A 17,855-nucleotide genomic window follows, 5' to 3' on the forward strand; every position below is an offset into this window, starting at 1 on the left:
GCTCCCCATACAGATAACCCTTTGAGTCAGTTTAATTGTAGTCCTCACCTAGAATATGGATCCCAAGAATTCAATATTAGGGCATTGCCAGGTTGCCATTTTAAATTTTGTGTTGTCCACTGAAGGCCTTGCCCTAGGAATTTGAGTCTTGCCTGCCCTGGCTGCTTTACCTGTTATTACATGTTGACCCCTGAGTAGAGCTGCGAGGCAACAGACTTCTCCAGGCAGATTTCTGCTCTGTTTTCTGCAAGGTGAGGAGTGGGCCAGGCAAATGCATTCTCACCACTCTGTGTCATTAGCAGAGATGAAACATCCCGTTATCTGCATGCTTGTGTTCAATGCTCTACACCCATATTGTGCGGCAGTTTTCTGAAACTTCATAATAGCATCGTGCAGTAGGGGGAGGTCTAAGCCCAGCAGCCTTTGTTGAGAGCCTGGCAAGGAAGCTAAGAGAAGCGGCCACACAATGTGAGAGAGACGTGGCCGGAAAAGTTTAAGAAAGTTCTTAAAAAAAATGTTAAAAAAAAAAAGTGAGTGGATGCAAAGAGAGAGGCTGGGTAGCCAAAAAACAAAAGCAGCCAGAAAGCTAAACATATGCAGCTGAAGAACTTAAAAAATTCAAGAGGAAGACATAAGAGGTGGCCAGAACAGCATTAACAAAACAGACTCTCCCTTTCCCTTCCCTGATCATCTTTCATTCCACTACATCCTTCTCCTCAGTTCTTGGCTACCCTTTCTTTCCTCCTCCCTCCTCCTAGCCATTGTGGAGAATGGCTGCTTCAAAATCTATCATTTCAGCCTTGCACAGCAAAAACATAGCCTGATGCAATGACKAGACTAATGAGTGAATTTAGGAAAAAAGCAAATACGATAAACCGAGAATAAAGACACATCTGAAAAAATGGAGAGTTTTCTCCATTTAGTATGTAAATACTTCTCTCTGTTCAAGAAAGAGGCACTTACAAATACTTATGAAAGTGTTGTGATTGTCTTGGCTTGTGCAAGTGCAGTCATATGTCATATAACTTAATAGTCATTTTTTRTACCTAGGACAACCATCTTGAACAAAGTCAGTTGAAATGTGGTGCCTTACAATTGTACAGTGAGAAATGTTCTGATACTCTTTCTGGTTGGAGGATGGTAACAAAATAAGAAAAGCACTTCTGTTCAGCTGCAACATTTAGGATTTTGTTTGCTTTCTTGCTCTTTTTGTTTGCTTTCACATGTCTATTTCAAAAGAGCAAGAGTTTCTGTGTTGTGGCAAATAGACAAATAGTAAAGAGACACTTCCACAGCCAATTCAGTTCTAAAGGAACCCTTTCCAGATTCAGTGGAACAGATTCTGGCAGGTARGGAGAGTTACTGGCAGTGGATAAGTGTTCCTGGAGGCACTGCTGGTGAAGACATTGATTTAAGCTGAAAACACATCATCCTAGTTATTTTAGTTATGTTACTGTTTCTGCTACAGTAGTGCAGAACAGGCTCCAATGTACYTTGCACTGCACAAGCACAGAATAAGGTGCTGCTTCTGCCTCTGAAAGATCACAGCCCAGGTAATCATAAGGACTTGTTGGGTTATTTGTAGGGCATGGAAACCAYTACTGGCCACGACTTTTCTAGGTATAAAACAAAGGCAGTCTGAATGCTAATATGTCATTTTATTTCATTTCTAGGATCCTCAGGAAAATGAGAAACTTCTTGTGTTGGTCATCAGGTCAGTGGGTCACCCTGTTAGGATGTGGAGCAGCAGTGCTTGTAGCCCATCAATGCCTTGAATGCTTTGGGAATTGTAAATGTACTACTGTCATGCTCAGGGCATGTGCAATTCTGATTCAGATCTTTATCTGGACTGGTTTGAACTCACTGTTCATACGACGTAAGYCTATGTGTTAGAGCCAATGCAAGTGTCAGTCTGGAACATCTGATTTCCAGGCTAGCTTTGCTTGGCAAATTCCGGTTGTGCTGGCAAGGGTTCATCYGAGGTCTTTCAGTGGCACCCTGATGAGTGTTTTGCTCCAGACTCCAACTTAAYCACTCTCAAGCTCTTCCTAGTATTGCTAATTGGTTCATCTGCTCTAGATCATTTGAGAACTTGTTCAGGTTTTCTCCTTCTTCTCTGTATTCACTGTTTGAAGCATACTGCTTGTGTATATCAGTCTCAGGTGTAGCTGCCATGATAATTGTTATCCTGCAGTTTCATATTTATCCCCCGACACCTAAATCAGTGTTTGAAGTGCTCTAGAATCTGCTTTTGTGAGAAAATAAGATGTTCTCTGTCTTCCTTTCACAGGTGTTCATCAGTTGCAGGCACAGAGCGCTTTTAAATCTTCATTTCTCCTCTGTAGTTCTGTAAAGCTTTAGTCCTGGCAGGACTTCTCATTATCCCATTTTGTCACTCAAGGCTATTTTTCTTCTGGGACCATGTGTTGTTCAGAAATCACTACGTTGGATAGGACAGATTCAAACAATGTCTATAATTTTCTGATTCAGGCCCTGTGTGATGAGAAGCACTGCAATAAGTAAAAAATGGTTTCAGATCTTCTCATGCACCATTCCCTATATCAAGYTCTTGTAGTAGCCAACCAAGTTTTGTGTCTGTCTGGACTTTCTGAAAYCATCAAGGATGGCAATTGGTAGACTGACTGGATATATGCCAGACAAAAACATGGCTTYAGAGCCAGAAGAAACAGTCAGAATAGGCAAAAATCTAACTAAAGTTCTTGTGGCAGGGCAGTACCGCACGAGGTGTACACATCCTCTGGGATGCAGACACTACTATCTTTTGAATGAAATGTAAACACAGATATAACCCATTTACGGTTGTAAAGGTCACATGGGACCTTTTGCAAGAGTAGGGATTAAGATCTCAGAATGCCAGCCAAATCCAACTCTGGTAGTTACATTTTGCCTATCTAAATTTTACTGCAGTTTAATTTGGAAGACTTTACTTCCCCTTCTGCAAACACAGCTGTGTAGTGTTGCTGGTGCAGAATGTCTGCTGGTTTCCACCTGAGAGGATGTTTCAGCACTGCATGTACTGACCCATAAACATATAGCCTATAAAGCACTTCAAGTATATCTGGGTTTATGTTCAATATAATGTATTACGGGCACTSTGCATGCATATACACATGTGCATATACACACATGTATATGCACATACATATTCACTTCTGTATTTATTTCTCTGTAAGCTCATTGTACAGATTGTTCATGAATGGGTGCATGTAGGATATCCTCATTGTGTGAAAATATACTTTAAGCCAGAAAACATTTTTATGTACATAAAGTATATAAGAATATTTACCTATAGGAATCATTACATAATAACACAAAAATTAGCAGAGAAAGCCCCAACTATTTTTAAAATCTTTTCTCTTTCAACTAGTAGTTGGTATTGCCAGGAATAGCAGGGTATTAATCAATGTTAAATCATAACAGGCAATATCACCACAGGGCCTGAACATAAAATACATGAGGTACTAAAGAATCCCCAAGCACTGCAGAGTGAGTTGAGAACAGGATTATAAATTGTAAGTGAATTGATTAGTCTTTGGTGGATCTAACTGTGGTCTGGATGCAGAATGTTTAAAGTGGCTCATGTATGCGTTAATGATAATTACGATTTATTTCAATGTAGCAGTTTTCATCACAAAGGCTCCCACAGTGCTTTACTTTACATTTCATGGGGCAGTGTTGCTGAAACACAGTAGATGACAACAAATAAACATCAAAAAACACTGCAGTGGATGAATGGGAAATGTTCACCCATGACACAAGGACAGGCTCATGGTCCTACGAAAAGTAGCACAAGACTTTTAATTTTCGCAGGAGCTTTGGGGTTTTAAGGGCAAATCTTAAAGACTCTTGTTCAATAAACTGTCTCATAGTAAAATACAGCTACCACAGAAGGATGAAGAACTTGGTCTGCTCTGCCAATATTAGAACCTTATGGTTCCAGGATGTCTGTTCAGACCTGAGGTTTAGACCACTAAAGCTATCCCCTCTGGCAATAACTATACTGAACTTTAACAGACAGCTTAAGGGCTGAATAATTGAACAGTGGCATTGCAACCTTACTTTGTTTCATGCTATGAAACCTCAGTTCAAGAAAAACATTCTTATTTCAGCAAGCATTTCATTCCAGAGGCTCATCGTTCTACAGGCGAATGAATTAAGTTTCATTTTACTAGCGTACCCTAACAGTGAAATTAGCTCATTCCTATACTTGTCTAGGAAGCTTTGCAAGATGGCCCATTATGATGCTACTGCTTTTTTTCAAGGAATACCATGTAAGAAAAACATACACATTTTTATGAAATATTACTTWAAAAAAATCAAGAAATTATTTGAACTCCAGAGACTTTTAAGCATATGCTCATTTCTTTCATTAGTACATTTTTTTTTTCTTTTTCTTTTCCCCATACTATGCCTCTCTATTTTTTACTCACTGTCATTCAACATTGTTGCAGTAGCATATATTTTCCGGGTTCACGTCTAACACTCTTTTTCAAATTTCTGCCTGCTAGTACCTAGCTTTATTGTATACCTTTTCAGAATCCRTTTTAAAGAGCAGATATTCAAAACCTAATGGTAGCAGTCTTTCCTCACCTAAGTGTCCTCAAAATGATGTTACTTATCTGAGAAAAAGATTATAAAATAATCTTCTACTACTTATGCTGAAAAGTGTATGAAGAGACTTCATTGAGCTATATCTTTATTAAAAAAACTACAGTTTTTATGTGCATTTATGCTGCCAATTAAAGAACATTCATAGTGACAATCAACAAAACCAAAAATAATAAATAGCTGGGTGATAATACATGAGAATCAACAGYGTAAATAGCAAGAGCAGAGAAGGAATTAAACAGATTAGATAATATCTGAGGTGGGGGGAATAATAAATAGAAACATGAATATTGGGGTGAATAAAGCACTTTTAAATAGTTATTTAATAATGGGTAGATTTGTTAGAGTCCCTCTAAGAAATCATACTGAAGCCCAGAGAAACTGAGATTATATTTTTATACTTATTAAAATATTTTCTAATATATGTTTCAAATAAGGCGTTCTTCCCAATTTTCATTTAGGAATGAATATCTGCACCGGCTACAAACTGGGACTTGACTCTGATTGCAACAACTATTCAGTTTTGAGCAAGGGACTGCAGAAGCAGATTTGCTCTTTTACTTCGAGTTTATCTGTAATAGCTTGTTTATGAAGTGTTACCAGTGAGTAGTCATTATCCATCACTAATCTTAGACCCATTGTTATATGGTTTAGATTTTGAGTCTTTTGCTTCTTATTATGTTTAAGTCAGTAAAACTTGTAATAATCATTCTATTTCCAAGGAAAAACACAAAATAAACCCAGTAATGACCCTCTCTCTAAATTAAGTTTCTTTCCCATGTTTTTTCTGTGATCTCACATCCAATGTCCTGCCTTGGACAATATGAAATTGAAGGGAAAACTCTCCTATATTAGGAGAATCTTTTCATACATCTTATTTGCAAGGCACTCTATACTTCAGTGTGTTGTCTAAAACAATGTGGGACATTTGGCTAAACACAGAACAGTGACTCTTATTTCCTACAGTTCAAATGACTTTTTAGCAACTGTGACAAAATTGCTTTCTATTGCTAAGGAGTTCATATTTTTGCACTGTGCTTCATAAGTTCCTAACTGAATCATTGTTTAACATTTCTAGGTCATTACCCACTTTAGTTTCATATGTCCTGAAATTAGTTGGAGAAACAGATCTATGTATAAATTATTCACATTTGATTAGCTTCTTTGTGTGCGTCAGCAGGGTATGGGGAGGCCCACAATATTTGTTTTTCTGCAAGTGTTCCAAAGGTCAATATGTACTCATGAAAACAGCTATGCATTTTGGAAGGTTCATGAAATTTGTGCAGGGAAGTTTGTTACACGCCATTTGTTATGCTACCACTTAAAAAGTTCCAGGCATCCAGTCAACAAGCAGAAATAATACCTCAGGAGCTGTCATATACCACAAATTACAAACACTTGAATAGTTACACTGAACAGTTTGGGAACTGCCTGCAAATTGGGTTGAGTAATTATAAACAATGCATCCATCTGCAAAAATCAGGGGCGGATCACCTCCAACCCTCCCCAAAATGGCCTAAATCCGTTATATTTTTAGTATTGCAATTACAATTTGAACAATCTTACCAGTTTTGAAGCTGGTGTCTATTTTGAGCTCCTCAGTAGAAAATAATTGTATGGTTAGCTAGTTACCTGTGCTGGATGAAACTGAATTCTGAATTTTATTCTTTCTTGCAGTGCTTTATTCTCCAATAAATACTAAAGAGCCAGGTTCACGTATGGTATGAATGAAAGGAAAACCTTATGTGCTTAATCGCTCAGTACTGATAAAACAGTCYATGACGGTATCGGCTCAGGAAGGAGATCCGTGCACCCTGAGCCCTCCAGCGAAACGATGGAGACTTCCTTTGTTGTTTCAAACGCTGGCAAGGCCAGCAGATGTGCATGGTTCTGGAGCACAAGAATACTACCTGTATCGCTATCTTTCCAAATACCTGGGCAGCATCCTTAAATTCCCACATAGTCTTTTAAAAATGACTTCCCCCCAACACTTGATGGCTCTTAATGAAAATAAGCTATGTACACCTGGGACCCGCTAAGTGAAAACTTAGATTCTGTTTAAAATCACCTAGACTCCCCACCTCACACTCAGCTGTCTTTTATCTCTTTGAAACTGGTCTRTTCAGATTTTATATTCCTTGCCCAGAGCTTTGCCTATCGTTGCCTCCAAGTCTGCATTCTAAACATATCAATGACTTCATCTTTCCTCACATCCACATTTCCTCATTCACAGTCACTTTTGCAATTTACATCTTTTAATAGCCAATCCCATTTATTCCATTGCAACTCTCTCTGGGACTGATTCTGTGCAGTGGCTTTTTATTGTTCTCTTTCCTCAGAATCGTAGAAATATGAGATGGAAAAGGCTGATGAGGTCATCTTGTCCATTCCCCTTGCCAATGCTGAATTGTTTCCTACAGTCTAATTTTAAAATTACTCATTCAGCTGGGCTTCCGCCTCTTCTCTTAGAAGATTATTCCATGGTATTAGACCATATATCACACCATTAGGAAGTTCTGCCTGATAGTTATCTTGAATTTTTTCCTTCCTGTGTTTTTGTTCCATCATTCAGACGTATCCTGTTGGGTCACTCTAAATATTACCTTTCATTCTTTTAGAAAAGACATCCTTTAAAACCCACCTATCACTCCACTTTTTAAAGTTTATTTATGTATTACCATTTACCTTCTCCACCCACAATACTGTGCAGTGTTGTGTCTGATTGTGCCTTTATCCTTTTGCTCTGCAAGAGATAGGACAGCCCCTTTTCATTCCAACTCGTACGATAGCAGGTACCATATGACGACAGTAACTCAGGTCTCTTCTCCCCTATCTGTTACAGTTATGTGCTCCCTGGTACTTGAGAGTCAGGCGCGCAACCTCTCACATTTATGTGCCTGCAATGAAGCCTTTGTAGCACGTACATCTTTTACTGCAGATAGTCCTTGTGCTTTTGGTAGGCATGTTTATCTGTGTAGCGCAGACTCTTAAGTACGGCACAGGATCCTGTAGCTATTAGAGTTGGACCAGTATAGAGAAGTTCTGTTCTAATCCTCTTTCATTAAAATTCTTGCTCCCATCAAATTTTTGACAATGCTGATTAATTCTATTTATATCTTCCACCTGTCCAGACCAAACATTGATGTTCTCCACCAAAAATGAACTTACAAGAAAAGCCTGAATAGACATACATATTGGTTTGAATCAAAGAGGCTCTGAATTAACTGGGTGATCTCTGAATGACTAGTCACATTGAAAGGGCCTGAGCTTGGTTCATTCTTTTTGAATCCAATTTTCAAATGTGAACTGGCACTATTTAGCTGTGAATTTTTCAGAAGAACCTCTCACCTCTTTGGACTTTTAAATAAGTGACTACATTGTTAGATGAGTTTACCTGCTTGAGCTGAGAAAGTATAAAAAAAACAGTCCGTTATTTAAGGACCTAGAAAATGATTTGAAAATCTGGYCTCTGCATTAGAAACTGAGCACTTGGAAATCTGGCCATGAGAAATTTTGATATTTTGTTCCCCTACTGTGCATACCGAATACTTTTGGGTATGAACAAAACTGTACATGATTTTTGAGACATTTTGATTTTTGAGACAGCTCACGTTCCTGTCTGCTTGTCAGCTTTTGTCAGCCTGCTATGGACTGAACCTAGCATGGCCTCTGAGAGATTAGTGTGCCTGGAGCCTACAGCTATAAAAAAAGATGTCATAGGAATTGAGGGCACATGTTGGCAAAAACAGTCACCTGCTGTTCACGAGAGCTGGAGAATCTCTTGGATTCCTTTAACCAAATAAATATTTTTGGGAACAGCTTTTCTTAACCATTTCCAAATCTGACAATTATCTCAGTGGAGTTGGCTCCACAAAGTCCTGTGGAGCATCAGTGATCCGGTCAGAACAGAAATAGACAGGCCATGAATAGTTTCTGTAGGAGGGAAATGAGAGGGATGATTTAGATGAGCTCACCACTTAAGAAGCATATGGGCAGGCAGAGAAGTACATAGGGCAGTATGGGCATGGCTCACTGAGACACAATTAGAGCACGATATAAGATGTGGGAAGTGGACGTATAGTTATACCAGAACTAAGAGTGGTGGAGTTTCTCCCCCTCCACAAAAATCTCTGCAGTTTGAAGTCAACACTTACTACTCTCTCTGAGATTTGTGCATGTGGTGTTACGTGTAGCACCCTGACTCTGTTTTCTCAATCACTGCTTCCCTGGCCTATGGAAGGTTATTTTTGGCAGTTCCTCTCTTGCCCTTTTCCCCRTACTCTTACATAGCTATAATTGCTCCTGCTCTCTAAAGGTACCTGGGGAGAGCATGGAGGAATCACATCCCTGACCTATGCACCCAGGTTGCTTGCAATTTTTTTGTCTGGAGTGCAATTAGCCAAGCTCTATGTTTTTTTCCCTGCTTTGCTCTCTGTTTTGTTAGTAGTAGTGTATTTACTTTGTGTAGAGCTGATGTTGTCTCTCTTCATATGATCTCTCCCTGTTGAACAGTAAGCCGCTATGCTGAGAGATCTTGTCTTTTTAAATAACTGTTATCTTACACATGATTCACAGTTATCTGTCCATGGATTTTATTATTAGAGAATAACGAAATATTCTCCGTAGGCATAAGGGGATCATTTTTAGCCCGAGTGCTACTTCTGAAAAAATGAATTTTGATCTAAGCACCTTCAAGTAGTCTATGAGATAGACAAATTTCTGAGCCAGTGATGATCTTGTAGAAACATTAAGAAAATCTTGTCTTTCTCTGAAGAAAAAAGAATAACTTCCTAGTAGGATGCATGACAAAGTTCCTCTTGAAAAGAATTCAAAACATTTTTTTTTTTTTTTGCAGTAACTCTGGACACTCCTTGGATGGCTTAACATTGAGTGATTGTAAGAGGTTCCACAAATAGTTTCAGAATTCATTCATATCGTTGGTTAATGGCTTGARTATTGCTTTACGTACCTTTTCAGTTTACTATCTTCAGCAGAGCTGTCTTTTCTGCTATTTTTAATACCTCTTCTGTGCATCAAGTGATGACATTTAGGCCAGCGTTTCTTAAGTTTTTAGATTCTCTTCTGTCCTTTCTTCTTCCTTTTTTCCAYACCATCCTCCCAGAATAAAACTGTTCCTCTTCTTTTTCTTTCTCCCATCCAGTTTTAGAGTTACTGAGATAGACTATGAGAATGTATTCTTGAAAYGAAAGAGAGAAATGCATTCACAAATGTGTTCTTTCACATGTTAGCCAAGCACACTTTGTTTTTCTAGCCTAACTGGARTAACTTTTGGCTCTGAAAGAGATAATTCAAAAGCATAAAGTGCACTGAGGTAGATTAATGAAAAGAAGGTGGTCAGTGAGGATCTATATTTTGTTTCCCTCTGTTGTGTTAGTCAAGACAGATAACTTGTTTTTCATTTTTCATCTTTGAAAGTATTTCTTACTTAATGTAGGGTGTGAGCACTGGTTAACTGGTTAACCAGCAGTTAACCACTAAGTGCAACAGATGCTGGAATTCACTGGCTTGAACAAGTATGCTGGAAAGTAGGAGCACCACACKGAGACAGCACTTTCAATGTTGTTCACAGACACGGAGACGGAGCTGAACTTTACCTTTGAGCAGGCATCTGCTAAATGACCTACTGGTTTATATACATATTTAAGGTCAGTTAAGGTTGGGAAGTGTTTCAAAGAGTCATTCTGACGACTTGTTTCCTCACACTCCTTACACTGGCATGCTGCTTAGTGGAGATGGAGCTCAGCTACACTTGGAGGAGAAGATTATTTTGTACGGGATGGCTATGAGAGCTTTTGTAGAAAGATGTGAGCTTGTCCTGACTGTGCTTTTGAGAGCTAGGAAAGCTCATCGGTGTGAGCACCCGGGCCATRCACCCAGCCCTTCTGTAGGGCCCACAGGCCTCTTGCTGGTGAGATTTATATGGTTTGGGTTGGTTTTTCACAAAAGCAGTGAAGGAGCTCATCTCTGCTCGGAGCATTCATAGAGCTTGCCTGCACCAGCTTGCGAAATACCATCTAGACATGCTTCAGAYGTAAAGACATGCTGCTTAGGCACCTTTGTTTCCATCTAGAATGTTTCAAAACTRATGAATCCTTGCAAGTGTCTTTGATTTTTGGATAACTGATGTGAAACACTTGAAAAGGGATGGGTTTTCRGAAAGGACTGAACATTTGCACTCAGCTTCACACCCTATCCTAACTGTTTGGAGCTGGAACACATAAAATCACTAGCCTTGGAAGAGCCACTTTCCATCACTGAAGAAAAGCCAGCTTGATGGAGAAAGGTCAAAGCTGCATGACTGCATGTACATTAGAAACAAAAAATGAGGAAAGAAAAAGCATACTGAATTCAACCCACACATCTTAACAGCATGTCTTTGACCATGAACATGGGTCAGTTCCACCCTCACCGGGATATATCAGCATATGAGCCATGTCTCTGTGCTCAGAGAAATTTGAGTATACAAAATATACTTCAGCTATAGGATACAGGAGCTCTTCAACTCTGGATTATTACTTCTGCAGACACAAACGCTTTTCTTCTGAAATATATGCCGATTTAGCGCCCAATGCCCACCTACTGAATTCTCAAGCTTTGGTTTCCAGGTTTCTTCATCCTGTCAGAGATTCCAGTAGCAATTTATGTAGCAGGCCCAAGGCCTGGCTCATAAGCACTACTGTCTGTGCCAATGCAGTTGCAACATTTCTTTGCAGTAAAATATTTAATGGGTCTGTGCATAGACGTGAACCCTTACAGAGCGTTATTACGGTATGCACTTTCTGTATTTTCTTACACGTTAGTTGTTTCTCTCTCTCTCTCTCTCTTTCAGTTATAATGTTGCAGAATACAGTTTTGTTTAGTTATATTTATTCCATGAACCCCAGGATCATTACAGTATGGGCTACAGTAAGATTAATGCAAGATAATGGTGTGAGCATTAACTCCTGGTTTTAAAGACACATGAGCAAACTGGTTTGCTACCAGTCACAAGGATAATGAAGTTGCTACAACTTCTGAGAAAATCAGTGACTTAGGAAGGAACTGGGGACAGAGTAGCACAGGTGTGGGGTAGATTTGAAGAACATGGTAGGGAACTGGAAGTAGTATGGGAATTTTAGTGGTTGTTTGGGCGAATTGAGGGTATGGTAGCAAGGGCAGCCATACAGAACATTAGAATGGAGATAAGGTTATCACAACAGGGGATATAGGACAAAAATCCACAGGAAACAAGGTTTCATTAGCTCTGCTGCTCACAGAATAACTTGTTTTAATTAAGCTTCCCTTCCGTTTCTAAAGGGAAAATGAAGGCAGAATAAAAAAAGGAAAGGGAAAAACCTGAATAAATAAAATAAAAAGCCACAAAATAACATTTTCAAATTTTGTTTTTCTTCTTTTTTGTCAGCTAGAGTCCTGCACCCTTTCACCTAGGAATATTATTAATTACATAACTGTTCTTTTTCTTCTATAATGATTTTCAAAAGTCATCGGTGTGACCTGCTTGTGGTACCTCTTGTTATAGCTAGGCATTTTTTATGTAGATATTTGCAGTAGAAACTCATGGTGATCTCTGATAAGCAAGAAGTTTAGAGGTAGAGTCTTTTGCTTGCTGAACTCTATGAGGAGTTTCCCATTTGCCTCTGCAGGGCCAGCATTTCAGCCTATGTCTGTAAGAAAGTGTACCTTTTGTGGTAGCTTTCTTACGAGTTGTATCCCATAGCATTATATGGTGGCAAAACTCCTCCTCTCTACATTATTGTTTCCTCTTACAGCACGGGTGATTGTACTGCTGAGAGGTGGAAAAGCRTTCAGCTGCATCTGGGTCACAGAAGTGGATGAAGGGCCTGATCCCCCAGGGAACCCTGCCGTGCATTTGGACACTTTGCAGTGCCCATCGATGTCAGGGGAGTCCTCTGAAGAGGGCTCTGCCAACTACCGACCAGTCCACAGTAAAACTGGCCAGGCCCCTCGGATACTGGGGAGGTGACAACTATTGGCTTGGGATCAGGGTGCCTTTGAGGAACTGAACTTCTACTCTACTTCGCAGGATTTCATTGTCTTGCAATGAAATTGCTTTGCAAAGAAAAARATTTTCTTACCTTGCTTTGATTGCAGCCCCTCTGTTTGTACTTGCGATGTCAGATACCTTGATGGACTRCGCTGTGGAGGAGCCGTGACCTGGCGTTTCACCTGAAAAGGTCTGAGCTCTGGTCCCTCTGGAGCTTTGGGGAAGGCTACTATTGCCTCATTTTTAAAGCACCTCACTCCCAGTGGTTAGACAAGGTTTATGTTATTAATACCTGTCCATGACTTGGAATTATTTGGGTCACAAGTCCARCTGAAGAGAAGAGTGATCAATAGAAAACTACAAAGTCGTCAGTGCTTGTTCTTCAAGCAGCATTCATCTTGTTTAAGAAAAGTGGAGGAAGGGAAAAAGAGAGAAAGAGAGGGAGAGAGAGAGGAAAGAGGGAAGGAAAGAAAGAGAGAAAAAAGAGAAAAAAGGAAGAAAAAAGGAAAAGGAGAAAGGTAGAGATCTGTGCAATAAGGAATAACAAAACCATAAAAGATATAATAAACCCACATGGAAAAAGAATATATTTGATTTCCTGCATCTCTCTGAGTTATGTTTCAGTAAATGTACAGCACACATACTGTGTTTAAAACAGATTTGACAACATATAAAACATTAAAGATATYATGACATTGGCCAATATTTATGATGTATATTTCCACACATAAAATATATTGTGTCATGTCATTGATTTTAAAAAGCATGGAAATTGGCCATGTCATAATATTTTAGAGCTTTTTTATACATTGTCAGAGCTATTTTAAATATACGTGCTCAGCATTTTATGAAACTTCCAACACATGGACATACGGAAAATATATTCTGGGTCCACAGGAGACCAGCAATTCAAATGTAAAGTTTAGCTAACGCACGTTGGCTAACACAAGAAACTTTTTCTTTTTTTTTGATACACGTCTTTTAAGCTTGAATGTATCTGCCCCATTGCACTGTGTATAGATTTAAATCAGTGGCACTCAGCCTTTAACAAATGGGAGTCACGTTTGGCCTGATCATGCGATTCTAATGTAGGAGAAACTCTCAAGGAAGTTTTGCAGAATGGGACCATCAAACAACACACATGAAGCAATCTGTTTCTCCTTAGAAAAAGAAATGAAATTCAGCAAATAAATATGTAAAACCTCCAGTATTACTAATAATTTTCTCGTCCAAATGGAACCTTTCAGCGTTAGATTGCAAAGTGCTCTACCAGTGTGACCGGGTAACATTCAGAAAATCCCTCTTGGAAGAAGGTGAAGACAAGTAGTGCTAAAATATTGTATTTTTCTCTGTGTGAAAATTGAAAGGTTAGAGGAATCAAAAGGTTAAATCACTTTCTCAGCATCAGAGGGAAGTTCCAGCATCATCTGGAAACAAAATCTTGATGTCTAGTTCTGTGCTTTGGCAACAAGATCACCCTTGTTTCCAAGTATACTACAAAAGATATCCCTCAAGGTCTTTAGAGGAAGTTGAAAAATAGCGGATATGCCACTTGAAGGGGTGATGATGTACCTGGCATTGCCTAGCACTATAGGAAGATTATTATTATTGGCATCACTGTAATTAAGGATGGGCAAAGCTTTTAGGGGGACAGAATTCTCCTTTGGCTTTAGCAGCAATATGCATCTACATTCACTGCCATGGGGTCTTGTGACACTGCTCTGACTGGCCCATTTAAATGCTACTTCTCTTTTTGGCTCCTGAATGTGCTTGTATGGCAATTCCTTCAGCTAAATACATGCTTAATTGAAACAGCAGCAGTGCTTTAAAAAYAAAGATCAACTTGGAGACTATTTTAAAAACAGCTACATTCTGTAAATAAAGCTCCCCCCCATCTTAAATTAGATTTGGCATTTTTTTTTCTTTTGCTGGCTGATATGGAATGTTATTTCAGCACTTCCAGGAACACTGGGCTTCTAGACTCTGTCCAACTGGTTTAGTTTAGATTTCCATTATTTGTTTGACTGATTTATCTGAAATATTTTAAGGGGTAACATAAAGACATGGATTCTCCAGAGCAAGTTATTACTTTCACATATGCTTCATGTCGAACTTTCGATTTTTTTTGGAGGGTTTATTTTTGAGAGGGCTAGAGGAGGTAAGGGAAAGTTTGGACAGCATACATGCCATGCTCTTTTCTTCTATCTTGAGCATTTCTTTGTCATTCACTCCATGTCTTTTCCAAGTGATTATTGAAAAACAGACTTATTCTTTGGAAAAGACTAAGACTGCTGCAAAGTCCTAGATATTCAAGATAAACATARAAACACAAAAGATCCTTAGTTTCTTTGAGGCTAGAAGGACCTCGTTGTCCCCTGCTGAGGAAAAGGGAAGCAAGCAAACGACCTAAACAGTGAAACCTATTGCCAAGTAAGGAAAACAATTTGAAAGAACAGTATGTATTTTCAGTTAAAAACAAAGACTGCAATTCTTTCTTTGTGGACAAAAAATTGGTTAGACAGTAATTTAGAGTAAGAGCTTTCCTTATTTCTTAGGAAAACATGCACAGCGTGGTGACAACGAAAACTGGGGGTTCTAYATATCTTTATGTCCAGAAGACGCCAGATTCGTGCCCCTTTTGTTACAGTCGTGATATTAAGAGTGCATTTAAAATCTAAGCCGCTATAGTCAAAGGAGATACACACAGAGAATAATCCCTGAAAGAAAGCTTAAGCAACTAAGAGAACATGGCTCAGAGGGAATACTGTATGGAGTGAGGACAGTCAGTCAACTGTGTGCCCAGCTGTTTAAGGAAGCAAAAAGACAATCATCACATGTTTTGAAATGTGTATAGCAGAAGTGGAGCGGAGATCAGTTCTGGAATTGCACAGTTTAAAATCCCCTTTTGAGAGAATCACATCTGCCTTTACCCCGCAGAGTAACTGTGGAGTGCTTTCTTCACGTTAAACCAAAATCAAGAGCGAATGTTTATGGTGAGTGAGCAGAAACACAAGGAATTCAAACTTAAAGAGGCATTTGAGCTCCAGGTCAATGCTGAGTTTTGTAGTTTTATGGAGTACCTTTTTCCACTAGGCATTCAAGGAGAGGAAAACTTTATATACACTATGCCAAGTCTAAGATGTGACACACTCCAAACAAACCACTTTAATGGTTTCCTCATTGGCCACATGAACCCACATAACAAGAGAAGGGGGTGCTGAGAATATCCGTGTTGTACAGCAGGACCTGATCTTGCAATCTATGCCATCCAGACTGGCCCCACTCATTCCCCAGTTAGTCTGCCTTTGGGTGCCAGAGCCCTGAGCTCCCAGCAAGATTAAAATCAGACTGTTGCATTTCAGGAACTTAAATTCTACACGGACCAAAAACGTTGAGTGACTGTTTCAGAGCTCAGCAGAGAGGAGAACCCTTTCCGTACAGATCCTGTGTTGCAGTGCTTTTGCTTAGCTCTCATYGCTAACACCTTCTTGTGTGTTATTTCGTACCTGGAAGAGTCAGTAGGTTTAAGTCTGAGAGGATCTGRCCATTAGCAGGAATGTTCAGCAACACCATGGAATAGACATGAAACATCTGGCAAGATCCCAGRTACACACAGCCTGGAACATTTAATGGCACTCCAGGGATAAAATGACCAATCCGTAAACCCCCACCTCCTCTCTTTTTTATTTTTTATAAGTGCACTTTTGAGCATACAGTGCATAGATGTTTTCTACCTATTTTGTCTCTCTGTTTTTTACTTGTGACTCCGTGGGGCCCACTTGAAAATAAATTGTTCTGCACCATTTACTCAGATTTTTGGCAGGATTTTTCTAGGAAGGAGTAAAGAATGCACTGTTTCTACATGAATTTGTTCACAGGTCAATACTTCTGCAGTGCACACACTTTAGGAATCAAAAATTCCAGGATTCYCAGCTTGTTTTCTCTGAGAAGACTGCACACACACTTTCTTCTCTGCCTCACACATGCACTTGCAGGTACTCAAACATGCACAAATGCCTAAGCGACAGCTACTGGTGCTGGGCCAGTCGGAGTGGCATCAGCGGCATCATTCAAAGGTTTGATTAGCATCAAACAAGCTGCTGATGTCAGTTTTGAGCAGGGATTTGCTATTACCCCAGGAATGAGGGAAACGTGTAGCTGGGCTATTAACCCATAAGTAATTGCAAATAACAGTCTGCATGTTACATGTAACTGCTTTCGTCTTTTCATGCCTGTCGGGGTCTGGTGAGCATTAGGCAAAATGCAAGTTCTTGGTAATGTGATGAAGAAGCATACCAAAATATACAAGGCTTCAGTTCTTATTGTAAATGTGTCAGGACTCAACTGTATTTCCATCTGATGGTGCTAGAAAATTGTGTCTTGTGGAGGAAAATGTACAAGATGGATGTAATTTAGTTAATCCAGAAATTTATGTGTTTACCATCACTACAGTTTTCTTGGGTTAGCTCTAAAATTTGGCCTAAAATGAATACTTTGCAATGTCAGCTCCAGCAACACTTCTGTACATTGTCCTTTGCATTTTTGTTGGCTTGCTGGCRTCTGCATTTTAATACTTAATATCCTGTGAACATTTCTGTGTTTTATAGTTCTGTATGTAGTGGAATAAGGAAGGAGGAGAGAGCATAGACTCTCTAATAAGGAAGTATATATTATGCTTTATTGATACGTTTTTGTTCTCTGCTAATCATTTTTTTCCTTTTCACTTAAGCCTGATGATGAACTGCTGTCCAAACTGAAAAGAGTAGATGGCAATGTGCATTATAAGTGTGGTTATAATTATTTGATTTGCTAGGCTCCACATAAGACTCATTTATATGAAAGGAGGAGATTAATTCCTTCGAGTTACTAGAGAAATATCCCAGGCCTGTAACAAATTTCTCTGGAGAGCTACCGAATTCCTTGGTTCTATTCTTTTGCCAGGTTATACCTTTTATATGCCACCTTCAAATAAAAAAGAAAAATCCTTAAAAGAAATTCTGTTTAACAGATGAGGCCTCACATCCCTGTGAATGAGGGCAAGGAAGAAGCAAACCTGCAAGCGGGTGGTCTAGACTCCGGATGTTCTCCAAGGAAGCCTAACACAGCTCTGTTGTTCATGAACACCAACCCCACAATACGGCTTTGCAGATCCTTCCCACTGAACACTGCCAGAAACCTGAGAACACTCTCCAAAATTTAT

Source organism: Rhea americana, unplaced genomic scaffold, assembly GCF_003343005.1.
Source record: "Rhea americana isolate MKP2758 unplaced genomic scaffold, rheAme1 scaffold_127, whole genome shotgun sequence".
Classification (NCBI taxonomy): Eukaryota; Metazoa; Chordata; class Aves; order Rheiformes; family Rheidae; genus Rhea; species Rhea americana.